At 39.9% G+C, this 16,376-nt stretch overlaps 2 protein-coding genes across 8 annotated transcripts in view; both read right to left on the bottom strand.

Annotated features, from left to right (window-relative positions):
• ARMCX5 (armadillo repeat containing X-linked 5) overlaps positions 1-16,376 on the bottom strand; it is an 85,848-nt gene that overhangs the window by 50,851 nt on the left and 18,621 nt on the right. For 2 of the 7 annotated variants that reach the window (XM_088795188.1, XM_088795185.1), the window contains one exon: positions 12,618-15,102. The exons of the other annotated variants lie outside the window; for them this stretch is intronic. The gene's annotated coding sequence lies outside the window, so the exon portion shown is untranslated. Of the gene's footprint in view, positions 1-12,617; positions 15,103-16,376 lie in introns of those variants that run through there. 7 annotated transcript variants of the gene reach the window in all.
• LOC109439631 (G protein-coupled receptor-associated sorting protein 2) overlaps positions 1-16,376 on the bottom strand; it is a 141,041-nt gene that overhangs the window by 111,941 nt on the left and 12,724 nt on the right. The window lies entirely within an intron of this gene.

The following is a 16,376-nucleotide window of genomic DNA, read 5'->3' as shown; positions in this document are numbered from 1 at the left end:
GATGATAGCCATTCTGACTGGGATGAGGTGATGTGTCATTGTGGTTTTTATTTGCATTTCTCTGATGATTAGTGATGTTGAGCACTTTTTCATATATCTATTTGCCATTTGTCTGTCCTCTTGGAGAAATGTCTCTTCAGGTCCTCTGCCCATTTTTCAATTGGGTTGTTTGTTTTTTTGTTGTTGAGTTGCATGAGTTCCTTGTATCTTTTGTATATTAGCCCCTTATCGGAGGCACGGTATGCAAAAATCTTCTCCCATTCAGTTGGTTGCCTCTTTATTTTGTCGATGGTTTCTTTTGCTATGCAGAAGCTTTTAAGTTTCATATAGTCCCATTCATTTATTTTAGCTTTTACTTCCCTTGGCTTTGGAGTCAAATTCATAAAATGCTCTTTGAACCCAAGGTCCATAAGTTTGGTACCTATGTTTTCTTCTATGCAGTTTATTGTGTCAGGTCTTATGCTTAAGTCTTTGATCCATTTTGAATTAATTTTGGTACATGGTGACAGATAGCACTCCAGTTTCATTCTTTTTCACATGGCTGTCCAATTCTCCCAGCACCATTTATTAAAGGGGCAATCTTTTCTCCATGGTATGTTTTTTGCTTCTTTGTAAAAAATTATCTGTCCATATTTATGTGGTTTCATTTCTGCATTCTCAGTTCTATTCCATTGGTCTATGTGTCTGATTTTCTGCCAATACCATGCTGTTTTGATCATTGTAGGCTTGTAGTACAAGCTAAAGGCAGGGAGTGTGATACCTCTAGTATTGTTCTTTTTTCTTCAGATTGCTTTGGCTACTCGGGGTCTTTTCTGGTTCCAAACAAATCTGACGATTTTTTGTTCTAATTCTTTAAAAAATGCCATTGGGATTTTGCTGGGGATTGCATTGAATCTGTATATTTCTTTGGGTAATATGGCCATTTTAACTATGTTGATTCTTCCAATTCATGAGCACGGAATGTCTTTCCATTTCTTTGTCTTCTTCAACTTCTTTCAAAAATGTATTATAGTTTTCAGCATATACGTCCTTCCCATCCTTGGTTAAGTTTATTCCTAGGTATTGTCTTCTTTTCGCTGCAATTGCAAAAGGAATTGTTTTTTGTATTTCTTTTTCTGAGATTTCATTGTTAATATATAGGAATGCAATGGACTTTGTACGTTGATTTTGTAGCTGGCAAATTTACTGTATTCGTTGATTGTTTCTCATGCTTTTTGGTGGAGTCTTTAGGGTTTTCTCTATATAGCATCATGTCATCTGCAAAGAGTGACAATTTAAAGTCTTCATTCCCAATATGGATGCCTTTTATTTCTTTCCCTTGTCGGAGTGTTCTGGCAAGGACATCCAACACTATGTTGAAAAGCAGAGGTGATAGGGGACAGCCCTGTCATGTTCCTGAACGTAGAGCAAAGGGCTTCAGTTTTCACCGTTAATGATGAGATTAGCTGAGGGTTTGTCACATATGGCCTTTATTATGTTAAGATATTTACATTATATACCTATTTTATTAAGTGTTTTAATCATAAATGGATGTTGTATCTTGTCAAATGCTTTTTCTGTATCAATTGATAGAATCATATGATTTTTGTCCTTTATTTTGTTTATGTGATGTATCACATTGATGGATTTGTGGATGTTGAACCATTTTTGTGCTTGGGGGATGAACGCCACTTCGTCGTGATGAATTATCTTTTTAATACATTGTTGTATTCGATTTGCGAGAATTTGGTTTAGGATTTTTGCATCTGTATTCATCAGAGATATTGGACTGTAGCTTGCTTTTTTTGTGTTGTCCTTACTAGGTTTTGGTATCAGGGTAATGTTGGCCTCATAAAATCAGTTAGGGAATACTGTCTCTTCTTCTATTTTTTGGAAGAGTTTGAGCACGATTGGTATTGGATCCTCTTTGAAGGTTTGGTACAATTCACTAGTGAAGCCTGGTCCCAGACTTTTGCTTTTGGGAAGGTTTTGGATGACTGATTCAATTTTGTTACTAGTGATTGGTCTGTTTAGATTTTCCAGTTCTTCATGGTTCAGCCTAGGAAGCCTATATGTTTCTCAGAACTTGCCCATTTCTTCTAGGTTATTGAATTTGGTGGCATATAGTCCTTCATAGTGTTCTGTATGATCCTTTGTATTTCTGTTGTGGTGTGATAACTTTCCCTTTTTCATTTCTGATTTTGTTAATTAGTGTCTTCTCTCTTTTCATCTTAGTGTGTCTAGCCAAGGGTTTGTCAATTTTGTTAATCTATTCAAAGAACCAGCTCTTTGTCACATTAAATTTTTCTATTCTCTTTTTGTGCTCTATTTCATTTCATTCTGCTCTGATTTTTGTTATTCCTTTCTTCTGCTGACCTTGGGTTTCATTCATTCTTCTTTTTCTAGCTCTTTAAGGTGTAACATGAGTTTATTTATCTGGATTTTTCTTCTTTCTTTATATAGGCCCGTAGCAATATAAAATTCCGTCTTAAAACTGCTTTTGCTGCATTCCACAAATTGGGGGCATAAACATTGATGACTGTTTTGTCTTCAGGTTGCATAGTCCCCTTTACCATTATGAAATGTCCAACTTTGTCTCCTGTTACATTTTACCCTGAAGTCTGTTCCATCTGATATCAGTATGAATACACCTGAATTTCTCTGGATACCATTTGCTTGGAGTGTCCCTCTCCCACAGCTGTGGTAGTTCCGGGATGCAGTGACCTCAGAGAGCCGAGCTACGTCTGCATCCTGAGTCTGCGCGGACCCGTGTCCACACTTCTTCCTTCACTCCTCCCAACTCGTACAATTTGCTCACCTTTAGATTATTTCTGTAGTGTGCCTCTTAGTCTTACCTGACTGCTGTGCAGGGAGTGCTTTGTGCAGTTATAGCTGTTCAATTTGTTGTAAATTCCAGTGGAGACTTCAAGAGGCTCATGTCACGTGGCCATTTTTATCTCCACATCCTCAATGTATCTTTTAATCTCTTATTTCTTCTTTGACCAGGTTGTTCCTTAAAACTATGCTGTTTAATCTCCACATATTTGTGGTTTTTCCTGCTTTCTTTTTGGAGTTTATATCCAATTTCAAAGCCCCTTGTGATCAGAAAATATGCTTGGTATGATTTCAATCTTCTTAAATTCCCTGAGGCCAGTTTTATGTCCCAATGTATGGCCTATCCTTGACAATGTTCCATGTACACTGGAAAAAAATGTAAAGTCTGAAATTCTAGGATGAATTGCACTTAAATTTCAATTATAGATACTTAGATCAAAATGGCGGCATGAGGTGAGCCTCTGTAAAGCTCCCCTGGAATTTACAACAAATCGAACAACAATAACTCAACAAAGGACTCCCTGCACAGCAGACAAGCAAGACTAAGAAGCCCACTGCTGAATTCACCTACAGGTGGGTGAATCACGCGAGCGGGGGAGGAGGGAAGGGAGAAGTGTGGAGACGGAGAGGCGTGGGCCCAGGACGCAGACCTAGCTCAGTACTCTGAGGTCGCTCCATCCCGGAACTACCACAGCTGTGGAAGAGGGAAGAACTCGGACTGCTAGGGCTCCACTTATGGCCCACAGGGCTGAGGGGGAAGCATATAACACGGCTGAACCCAACTCTCATGGCAGAGACCTTGGCAAAAACACTGAGGGAGGAAGGCTGAAAACGGTGATTTAAGCCCTCACTGCTGAGCAGAGAACAGAGCCTTAGGCACTGAGACTACCCGCCCCCTCCATACACTCCCAGAGTTCGCCCCGCCCCCACCTGCCCGGTGCTAGAAGCGGAACAGTAGCAGTGTCACATCAAAAGAACAGATTATTTGCTGTTCTGAGAACTGGGGACTGCAGACACAGATTCACAGCCCAACTAGTTCCGGCAAAGGGGAGGGAGCTGTGGAAGCAGGACTTGTTGTGGTGGTGGTCGTGCCATTGCTCTGGGCCACCTCTCACAACTCACTCTGCCCCTGACCCCACCTATCTGGGCAGATCTCTGCAGGAGTAAACAGAACTGCTGAAACATACAGGCTCTGAATCTGTTGCAGGCAGAGCTTTGGAACATCAAAAGCTCTCCACATACCAACAACGGACACTGCACTCTGTGACCCAGGTGAACTATTAACAGAGGAGAAGACCGTCCCCCAGGGAATCCCCCCCATTGTGTGAGAAGCTGGAATAGTGAAGAGAAAACATACCACTACCATGTTAGAGAGAAAGAAAAGGCTGCAGTCGGAGAGAAAATAAAACATTCAACAACAAGTACTGCAAAACAAAAGAAAGACCTCTTCCCATCAACCTGTTGCAGAAGCCACTCCTGTAGATGCCTAGGAAGAGAAATAATAAATCAGTAATTGCCATGAATAACCAAAGCAACAAGAGAGCTCAAAAAGAAAGTGAAAATCTCCAGTAAAGGAACTTAAAGACATGGAAATATGTGACTTAAATGACAGAGAATTCAAGATTGCAGTTCTGAAAAAACTCAACGAGATGCAAGAAAACACAGAAAGGCAGTATAATGAATTCAGAAACACAATCCAAGAACAGCATGAGCATTTTACGAAAGAGATTGAAATATTCAAATAGAACCAAATAGCATTTCTGAATATTAACAACTCAATAGAAAAAACTAAGAATGAAATAACCAGCTTAGATAGTAGTGTTGACCAGATGAAAGAAAGAATCAGTGACATCAAAGATAGAAACCTGGAATAACATAGCTGGAAGAAGAAAGAGACTTGAGACTTAAAAGAAATGAAAGAACACTATAAGAACTTTCTAATTCCATCAGAAAGAGCAATATAAGAATAATGGGCACACCAGAAGGAGAAGAAAGAGAGAAGGGAACAGAGAACATATTCAAACAAATTGTTGATGAGAACTTCCCAAACTTGTGGACAGTACTGGATCTTCGAATCAAAGAAGGAAACAGAACACCTCATTACCTCAATACCAGCAGGCCTTCTCCAAGGCACATTGTATTGAAGCTATCTAAAATCAACGACAAAGAAAGAATCCTCAAGGCAACCAGGGAAAAGAAGACTGTAACCTACAAAGGAAAGCCCATTACATTATCATCAGATTTTTCAGCAGAAACTCTACAAGCCAGGAGAGAGTGGAATCAAATATTCAAACTATTGAAAGAGAGAAATTATGAGCCAAGATTAATATATCCAGCAAAGACATCTTTTATATATGAAGGAGGACGAATGACATTTCCAGACATACAGAAGCTGAGGGAATTTTCTAGTACACGACCTACACTACAAGAAACACTAAAGGAGACTATTCTACAACCATCAACATGGACAATTTGTGGCAACCAAAACATAAAAAAGGGGGAGAGTAAAGGCCTGAACTGGAATATGGGAATGGAGAAAGTAAGTGTGCTGAAGAAAATCTAATACTCTAAACATCAAACTTTGTTTTACATAAACTTAAGGGTAACCACTCAAAAGAAATCCAGAGCTGAAATATATACTGTAATAAAAGATGAAACAGAGGGAAACATCATAGAATACCACCACACAGAAATAATAGACAACAACAAAAAGGCAAAGAAACAATGGAGACACAGCCTTACCAGAAAACTAAAGATAGAATGACAAGAAATCCTCACATATCAATAATCACCCTAAATATAAATGGACTCAACTCACCAATAAAAAGGCAGAGAGTAGCAGATTGGATCAAAAAACTAAACCCAACCATATGCCGTCTCAAAGAGACATATCTCAGCTACAAGGACAAGCATAGACTCAAAGTGAAAGGTTGGAAATTGATACACCAAACAAATGGTACCCAGAGAAAATCAGGTGTAGCCATAATGATATCAGATGAAACAGACTTCAGTGTGAAAAAGGTAACAAGGGACAAAGATGGACGTTTCATTATGGTAAAGGGACTATACAACAAGAAGACATAACAGTCATGAATATTTATGCCCCCAATCAGGGAGCACCGAAATATACCAAGCAACTACTAACAGAACTAAAGGGAGAAATTGATCAAAACACAATTATACTAGGGGACTTAAATACATCATTGACAGCTATAGATAGATCATCTAAATAGAAAATAAATAACGAAATAGCAGCCCTAAATGTCACATTAGATGAAATGGACAAATTGACATATGTAGAGCACTTCATTCTAAAACATCAGACTATACATTCTTTTCTAGTGTACATGGAACATTCTCAAGGATAGACCATATATTGGGACATAAAATCAGCCTCAGCAAATTAGAGAAGATTGAAATCATACCAAGCATATTCTCTGATCACAAGGCTTTGAAATTGGATATCAACTGCAAAAAGAAAGCAGGATAAACACAAATACATGGAGATTAAACAACACACTTTTAAAGAATGACTGGGTCAAAGAACAAATTAGGAGAGAGATCGAAAGATACACAGAAACAAATTACAATGAAAATACATCCTACCAAAATTTTTGGAATGCAGTGAAAGCAGTTTTAAGAGGGAAATTTATATCATTACAGGCCTATCTCAAGAAACAAGAAAAATCCCAAATAAATAACCTCATGTTACAACTTAAAGAACTAGAAAAAGAAGAACAAGTGAAACCCAAAGGTCAGCAGAAGAAAGGAATAACAAAAAAATCAGAGCAGAACTAAATGAAATAGAGAACAAAAAGACAGTAGAAAAAATTAATGTGACAAAGAGCTGGTTCTTTGTAAAGATTAACAAAATTGACAAACCCTTATCTAGACTCACTAAGATAAAAAGAGAGAAGACACTAATTAAACAAAATCAGAAATGAAAAAGGGAAAGTTATCACGTACACCAGAGAAATACAAAGGATCATCCAAGGTTACTATGAAGGAGTATATGCCACCGAATTCAATAACCTAGAAGAAATGGACAAGTTCTTAGAACAATATAGCTTTCCAAGGCTGAACCATGAAGAACTGGAAAATCTAAACAGACCGATCACCAGTAACGAAATTGAATCAGTCATCCAAAACCTTCCCAAATGCCAAAGTCCGGGACCAGATGGCTTCACCAGTGAATTCTACCAAACCTTTAAAGAGGATCTAATACAAATCCTGCTCAATCTCTTCGAAAAAATTGAAGAAGAGACAGTACTCCCTAACTCATTTTATGAGGCCAGCATTACCCTGATACCAAAACGTGGGAAGGACAACACAGAAAAAGCAAACTACAGACCAATATCTCTCATGAATACAGATGCAAAAATCCTGAACAAAATTCTAGCAAACCGAATATAACAATGCTTTAAAAAGATTATTCATCAGGACCAAGTGGGGTTCATCCACGGGGCACAAGGATGGTTCAACATCCGCAAATCCATCAATGTGATACACCACATAAACAAAATAAAGGACAAAAATCATATGATTATATCAATTGATGCAGAAAAAGCATTTGACAAGATACAACATCCATTTATGATTAAAACACTTAATAAAATAGGTATAGAAGGAAAATACCTTAACATAATAAAGGCCATATATGACAAGCCCTCTGCTAATCTCATAATTAATGGAGAAAAACTGAAGCCCTTTGCTCTACGTTCAGGAACACGACAGGGATGTCCCCTATCACCTCTGCTTTTCAACATAGTGTTGGAAGTCCTTGCCAGAGCACTCAGGCAAGAGAAAGAAATAAAACGCACACAAATTGGGAATGAAAAAGTTAAATTATCACTCTTTGCAGATGACATGATGCTATATAGAGAAAACACTGAAGAGTCTACCAAAAAGCATTAGAAACAATGAACAAATACAGTAAAGTTGCCGGCTACAAAATCAACGTACAAAAAAGTCCATTGCATTCCTATATACTAACAATGAAATTTCAGAAAAAGAAATGCAAAAAACAATTCCTTTTCCAATTGCAGAAAAAGAATAAAATACCTAGGAATAAACTTATCCGTGAAGGACCTATATGCTGAGAGCTATAAGACATTTTTGAAAGAAATTAAAGAAGAAACCAAGAAATGGAGAGACATTCCATGCTCATGGATTGGAAGAATCAACATAGTTAAAATGGCCCTATTACCCAAAGCAATATACAGATTTAATGCAATCCCCATCAAAATCCCAATGGCATTTTTTAAAGAAATAGAACAAAAAATCATCAGATTTGTTTGGAACCACAGAAGACCCTGAATAGACAAAGCAATCTTAAAGATAAAGAACAATACTGGACGTATCCACTCCCTGACTTTAGCTTGTACAACAGGGCTACAATAATCAAAAAAGGATGATATTGGCAGAAAAACAGACACGTAGACCAATGGAATAGAATTGAGAACGTAGAAATAAAACCACATAAATATGGACAGATAATTTTTGAGAAAGGAGCAAAAAACATACAATGGAGAAAAGGCAGCCTCTTCAATGAATGGTGCTGGCAGAATTGGATAGCCATGTGCAAAGGAATGAAATTGGACTGCTATCTGTCACCATGTACCAAAATTAATTTAAAATGGATCAAAGACTTAAGCATAAGAACTGACACAATAAACTGCATAGAAGAAAACATAGGTGGAAAACGTATGGACCTTGGGTTCAAAGAGCATTTTATGAATTTGACTCCAAAGGCAATGGAAGTAAAAGCTAAAATAAACGAATGGGACTATATGAAACTTAAAAGATTCTGCACAGGAAAAGAAACCATCGACAAAATAAAGAGGCAACCAACTGAATGGGAGAAGATTTTTGCATACAGTGCCTCCGATAAGGGGCTAATATACAAAAGATACAAGGAACTTATGCAACTCAACAACAAAAAAACAAACAACCCAATTGAAAAATGGGCAGAGGACCTGAAGAGACATTTCTCCAAGAGGACAGACAAATGGCAAATAGATATATGAAAAAGTGCTCAACATCACTAATCATCAGAGAAATGCAAATAAAAACCACAATGACACATCACCTCATCCCAGTCAGAATGGCTATCATCAACACGACAAATAGTAACAAGTGTTGGAGAGGCTGTGGAGAAAAAGGAACCCTCATACACTGTTGGTGGGAATGGAGACTCGTGCAGTCGTTATGGAAGCAGTGTGGAGGTTCCTCAAAAAATTATGAACATAATTACCATATGACCCAGCAATCCCTCTCCTGGGTATCTACCCAAAAATTCTGAAAACATTTATACATAAAGACACATGTGCTCCATTTTCCATTGCAGCTTTGTTTACGGTGGCCAAGATATGGAAACAACCAAAATGTCCTTCGATAGATGAATGGATAAAGAAGTTGTGGTATATATACACAATGGAATACTATTCGGCGGTAAGGAAAGATGATATAGGAATATTTGTGACAACTTGGATGGATCTTGAGAGTATGATGTTAAGCAAAACAAGTCAGACAGAAAAAGCAGACAACCATATGATATCACTGATATGTGGTTTATAAACCAAACACAATAAAGGAACAAGACGAATAAATGAGAAACAAAAACTCATAGACACAGACAACAGTCAAGATGGCAGAGTGAGGTGGGGGGTGGGAGATGAGGGTAAGGGGGATCAAATATATGCTGATGGAAGGAGAACTGACTCTGGGTGGTGATCACACAGTGGGATTTATAGATGATGTAATACGTAATTGCACACCTGAAATCTATGGAATTTTACTAATAATTGTCACCCCAATAAATATTTAAAAATGATAAAAAAATAATTTCAATTATATTAATTTCATCTAACATGTCATTTAGCGTGATATTTATTTATTTTCTGGTTGAATGATCTATCCGTACTGTCAATGATATATTATGTCCCCTACTATAATGGTGTTTTGGTCATTTTCTCCCTTTAGTTCTGTTAGTACTTACTTGCTATATTTCAGTGCTCCCTTACTGGGGGCATAAACATTGATGACTGTTATGTCTTCTTCTTGTATTTTCCCCATTATCATTATGAAATATCTATCTTTGTCTCTTGTTACCTTCTTTATCCTGAAGTCTGTTTCATCTGATATCATTATGGTTACACCTGGTTTTTCTCTGAATACCATTTGCTTGGAGTGTCATGTTCCACCCTTTCACTTTGAGTCTGTCTTTGTCCTTGTAGCTGAGATGTCTCTCTTAGATGCAGTATATGTTTGGGTTTAGTAATTTGATCCAATCTGCTGCTCTGTGCCTTTTTATCGTGAGTTCAATCCATTAACATTTACGGTGATTATTGATATGTGAGGATTTCCGATCATTCTATCTTTGGTTTACTGGTACGACTGTGTCTCCATTGTTCTTTGCCTTTTATGTTATTGTCTATTATTTCTGTGTGGTGGTATTCTATGATTTCCACCCCCCCATTTCTTCTTTTATTATGTTTTATTTTTCAGTTCTGGATTTTTTTTGTGATGGTTACCATTAAGTTCATATAAAAGAAAGTTTCATATTTAGAGTATACCATTTTCTTCAGCATGCTTACTTTCTCCATTTCCATATTCCAGTTCAGGTCTTTACTCTCCCCCTTTTATGTTTTTGTTGTCACCAATTATCCCTATTGATGCTGATCAAATAGCCGCCTTCAGCATTTCTTGTAGTGCAGGTCATGTGTTAGAGAATTCCCTCAGCTTCCGTATGTCTGGAAAGGTCTTTATTCCTCCTTCATCTCTAAAGGATATCTTTGCTGGATATATTATTCTTGGCTCATAATTACTCTCTTTCAATAGTTTGAATCTTTCATTACACTCTCTCCTGGCTTTCAGTTTTCTGTTGAAAAATCTGATGATAATCTAATGGGCTTTCCTTTGTAGGTTACCGTCTTCATTTCCCTGGCTACCTTGAGGATATTTTCTTTGTTGTTAATTTTTGACAGTTTCAATGCAATGTGCCTTGGAGAAGGACTGTTTGGATTGAGGTAATTAGATGTTCTATTTGCTTCTTGGATTCGAGGATCCAGTTCTTTCCACAAGTTTAGGAAGTTCTCATCAACTATTTGTTGGACTATGCTCTCTGTTCCCTTCTCTCTTTATTCTCATTCTGGTATGCCCATTATTCTTATATTGCTCTTTCTGATGGAGTCAGAAAGTTCTTGTAGAGTTCTTTCATATCTTTTAAGTCTCAAGTCTCTTTCTTCTTCCACCCATGTCATTTCCAGATTTCTATCTTCCATGTCACTGATTCTATCATCCATCTGGTCAACTCTACTACCTAAGCTGGCTATTTCATTCTTCATTTAATTGTTGAGTTATTAATCTCCGTAAATTCTATTTGGTTCTTTTTTAAAATATGAATCTCTTTGATAAAATGTTCATTTTGTTTTGTGATTATGTTTCTGAATTCATTAAATTGCCTGTCTGTGTTTTCTTGCATCTTGTTGAGTTTTTTAAGATCTGCATTCTTGAATTGCCTGTCATTTAAGTCATATATTTCTCTGTTTTTAAGTTCATTTTCTAGAGACTTTTCATTTTCTCTCTGAGCTGTCTTGTTACCTTGGTTATTCATGGCTGTTAAAGATTTATTATTTCTCTTTCTAAACATCTATGGGAGTGGGTTCTGGAGCAGGTTGATAGAAAGAGTCCTTTCTTTTACTTTTCAGTAGGTGTCGGTAGAATATTTTCTTTTCTCTCTGACTGCAGCCTTTTATTCTCTCTCACACTGTAGTGTTATATTTTCCATGCACTATTCCAGCTTCTCACACAATGTGGTGATTCCCTGGAAGGTGGGCTTCTCCTCTGTGAACAGTTCACCTGGGTCATAGGGCGTCACCTCCATGTAGGGATGTGGAGAGCATCTGAAGTTCCAAAGCTCTTCCTGTACCAGATTTCGAGCTTCTGTGTTTCAACAGCTCTGTTTACTCCTGCAGGGATCTGCCCAGATAAGTGGAGACAGGTGCCGTGTGGGTTGTGATAGGTGGCCTCTTAGCAATGGCAGCCACCACCTCCACCACAGCGAGTCCTGCTTCCACAGCTCCCTCCCCTTTTGCCGGAACCAACTGGGCTGCGAGTCTGTGTTTGCAGACCACAGGTCTCAGAACTGCAAATATTCTGTTCTTTTGATCTGACACTGCTACTGTTCCACTTCTAGCACTGGGCAGGTAGGGGTGGGGCGAGTTTGGAAGGGTAGGGAGGCGTTGGCTAGGCTCAGAACCTAAGACTTCCATTCTCAGCTCACCAGTAAGCACTTCTTCCCTCAGTCTTTGCTCTGAGGTCTCTGCCGTGTGCACTGGTTTCAGCATTGTTATATGCTGCCCCCTTATCCCTGTGGGCCATAAGTGGAGCCCTAGCATTCCGAGTTCTTCCCTCTCTCACAGCTGCGATAGCTCTGGAATGAAGCGAGCTCGGAGCTCCAAGTTAGGTCTTTGTACTGCACCCATGTGTCCCTGTCTCCACACTTCTTCCTTCCCACCTCCCCCACTTACAAAATTTGCCCACCTTTAGTTAATCTCAGTAGTGCGCCTCTTAGTCTTGCCTGTCTGCTGAGCAGAGTGTCCTTTGTGGAGTTATAGTTGTTCAATTTGTTGTAAAGTCCCGGGGAGATTTCAAGAGGTTTGACTCACTCTGCCATTTTTATGACCTCTCTTTCATGAGTTGTTGTTTTTTTACTTTATTTATGGTAACATTTTGTCACCAGGCAAGGCGGTTTTCCTCAGTTCTTGTCTCCTTCAAGGAAAGAATTCAGTCAAGAGATAGAGTCAGGTAGGCAAAAGTGGCAAAAAGTTTTATTAGCGAGGCAAATACACACTGATACATGGAGTGGGCTGACCTGAGGGTGGGTAGCAGCCTTTCCTTCCATTGGGTGATGGCTTTTGTTCTTGTGTGTATATTTCCCGTCCTCCTCCAGCACCTTCCCTTTTTCTAACCATACATTTCCTAGTTCTAGAGCACAAGTGCAAGCTTCCAATTTTCCACAATTCATTTGAAAGCCCACTAAGGGGTGGGGGAGGGGGGTAAATCGCAATGCAGATTGTCTTGTGGGCTTGGCCTCTGCTTGTGCACATGCTCTCAAATGGGGTGGTCTCTAAGGGTAGTTTTGGCTGGGGCTAGTTCCTCCTCCTCCTGCTCATCTCTGCATTCCTGTCTACTCTATTATTCCCCCAACAAGAGTTTGAGACCCTGAAATATTTTAGGAAGGTGGCAGTGAGTCTGTTCTGTATCTACTTCTTGATGAGAGGGGGCGATGTTGTGGTCAGGATCTCATTCTCTTGTTCTCTGTCAGGATGGAGGAGGTGCTGCCTCAGTGCTTTTTGCAGGTGGGGCATGGAATTGGCGAGCGATGACATCGAGAGGGACTGGTGCATATCTGGGGAGTCAGCCCTTTGAAGAGTGGCATGAGATATTGTTGGATAGGGGAGCGGCTGCGTGACCATTTGGAGTTTGATGGACCCTAGGCAGGAGGTGACAAAATGTGTCAGTATATTCAACAAGCAGGGACCGAAAAGAAGCATAAGAAGAATTCCTAAAAGAGGGCCTAATAAGGGCAAAAAACAGAAGAACCAGGACCATATCCCCTCCCAGGTTAGCCCTCCCTGGGTTGCCTGAGTATTATTTTACCTTGTCTAGTTAGTGTTGGATGTGTGCATTAATTTGTCCTGGTTGGTTGACCCAAAAAAAACATTGTTCCTGCAACATTGCACATATTCCTCCTTGTGAGGCAGTAAGGATATCTAAGCCTCTTCTGTTTTGAGGAACTACTGCAGCTAGAGAGTTGATCTGTCCTTGTAATACTGATAGGGAGAATATGATCTATTGGTTTACCCCTGCTAACTCAAGGGAAAGATTTGAATAAACATGGTTCATGGAGATTGCTCTGGTGATTCTGGCTGCCCTGCTTCCTGCCATGGCCATTGAGCCAAGTGTGGTTAGTAAAGGAACAAGTATGGAGGGGGGTGCTTTTTCTCTGTGGGTATGGATTTGTATAAACTGTTATAGGGATGGGTTGATCCTTGGAGGCGAAAGTGATTTTGGAAACTATATAAGCAAACATGCTTATATACTTAATCCAGTCCAATTGGTAGGAAGGCAGGTATATGCAGAAGACCCACAGAAAAAGTAAATGTCTCTCCTAGGGGAAGCCATCTTGATATGTGGTAGTACTCCTGAGAGGTGTGATTACTTTGATCTGTATATTTCCAGAAATAACTGGCAGCAAAAGACACGGCCATAAGGGGCCCAAAGCATAGGGTGTCATTATATATTCTTTTATTAGGGCCTTCCCAGAACAGTAACCTCCTGGTGATGTCAATTAGGGTTCGATTTGGCTAATCGGAGTAGATGACAGAATAGTTATCTGTTCCGATGGTTCCACAATTGGAATTTGCAGTAGGGCTAAATGTGAGCACCCTGTCTCCTGTGACAAAAACGAGAATGGTTATATTGGCTCCATAAGGACATATTAGGAGGAGAGTTTAGCCTGCTTATGCCTATAGGGGGGGTTAGAGAAAAGGGTCTAAGCTGTGGTTATCTAGATGTATATGAACTGTGAGATTGCAGAGTGAAGGGGAGAGCGACCCCACTGGTGTTCCGAAACTAAAAGGTGAAGAGCTTAAACAAAGAGGGGCCTGAGTGTTAAGTCAGACCCCTTGATATAGAGCCCCTATAATTTGTTCTGAATAGTTCTGTTTGGTCCCTCTGCCAAGGTAAATGTCTTGGTATCTCCCGGAAGTGGTGTAGTACATGGATCCATGGGTTAGTCCCCATTCTTGCATGGAAGCGGGCCAAGCCGAGGTTTCCATCCCCTAGGCATGGATACAAACCCAACATTCTGGAGCATAATTAGAATTGGTTAAATTTAAAAACTTGAGAGCTGCCTGTAAAGGGGAAGAAGAGGAGGGCAACAGAGACAGGGGATAGCTAGAGGGTGGGGACAGTAAGTACAGGGTCTTCATTGGACTGTTGGCTATGGTTGCAGAAGAAGCGGCAGTTGATGACGATTCCAGGTGGGCACAAGTGAAGAGAAACATTAAAGCTAAAATGAGGTTCAAGAGAAAGGTAACAAAAAGTAATTCTATGGGTATGGTCATTAGCACTTATCTGGTAATTTCTTGAGTAGTAACTTGAGGTCTTCAAGGGGCTCACAAGAGTACTGTGATTCAGGCAGTAGGTTTTCTCTTATATCATCCGTCCATGGCTTTATCTGGGAGTGATGTATCCTCCTAGAGATCCCTGGCACCTTGACAGCTGTAGGGGTAGAAAGTAGTACAGTAAAGGAGCCCTTCCAAGTTGGGCTCAGTTGGGATGCGGGGCTGCCATCCTTCCAAGACTTGATGAGTATCCTGCTACCAGGTAGGTAATACATTGATGATGGTTGGTCCTGACCGGCAGGCAAGGGCAGGGCCTTCTGCCCGTAGGCTCTAAGGGCTTCCTGGAACTGTCCTCGGGAGACTACATATTGAGGAAGGTTTGAGTCTAAGAGTATGTCAGATGAGAGAAGGAGCTCCCATATAAAGCCTCATAGGGACTTAGTTGCAGGGATTCCTGAGGGCATAATCGAACCTGCAGTGGAGATACCATTAAGGGGTCAAGCCATGGCTGAGAGGTTTCTTTACAGAGCTTCCTTAGGGTGGTCTTTAGGGTTTGGTTTGCTCTATCTTGCTGGAACACTGAGATCTCCTTGAGGGATGTAAGAAATATCTTATTCCTAGGGCTTTAGCTATTTGCTGGGTAATATGTGAGGTAAAAGATGGCTCATTATCACTCTGTAAGGATCAGGGCAGTCTGAACCTGGGAATGATTTCCTTTAGTATTTGTTTAGAAACCTTTTGGGCCTTTTCAGTTCAGGTGGGGAATGCCTCAATCCACCCACTGAAAGTATCAATAAATACTAGTAGGTATTTAAATACTTTGCATGGGGGCAACTGGGTAAAATCTAATTGCCAATCCTCCCCTGGGTGGCTTCCCCAACACTGGATGGGTTGTATGAGTGGGGGTGGCCTATTCCCTTGGGGGTTGTTGAAAGTACAAAACAGATAGGCACAACATATCTCGTCAACCATCTTATATATCCTTTCCAGTAAAAATCCTCCTGTAAATTTGGTGCATATTATTTCATCTAAAATGGCAAGAATCATGGAGTCCTTTAATAATTTTCCATTGAAGGGACTGGGGTAGGTATAGTTTTTGATGTAGTTCATACCACCCTGAAGATTCAGAGTGTATCCCCTTTGAATGGCCCAGTCCCTCTCCTCTGGGGTATGAGAACGGGGAGGAATGGGATCTAGCAGGGAAGGGATGAGGGCCCCTATAAACCTCTTTAGAGAGGACAGCGGACTTGGCTGCTTGATCGGCCTCATAATTTCCTTGGGTTATTTCATCCTGTCCCTTTTGACGTCCTTGGAAATGGATTACTGCAACTTCCTTAGGTAGTTGTATAGCTTCCAAAAGTGATAATATCTGCTGCCTGTATTTTATGGGAGTATCCCTGGCTGTGAGAAAACCCCTTTCTTTCCAAATAG

This window comes from Rhinolophus sinicus, chromosome 18 (assembly GCF_057876585.1).
Source record: "Rhinolophus sinicus isolate RSI-liver-muscle chromosome 18, RSI-T2T, whole genome shotgun sequence".
NCBI lineage: Eukaryota > Metazoa > Chordata > Mammalia > Chiroptera > Rhinolophidae > Rhinolophus > Rhinolophus sinicus.
Note: the sequence above shows the minus strand (reverse complement) of the source record. Positions and strands in the feature narration are given on the sequence as shown.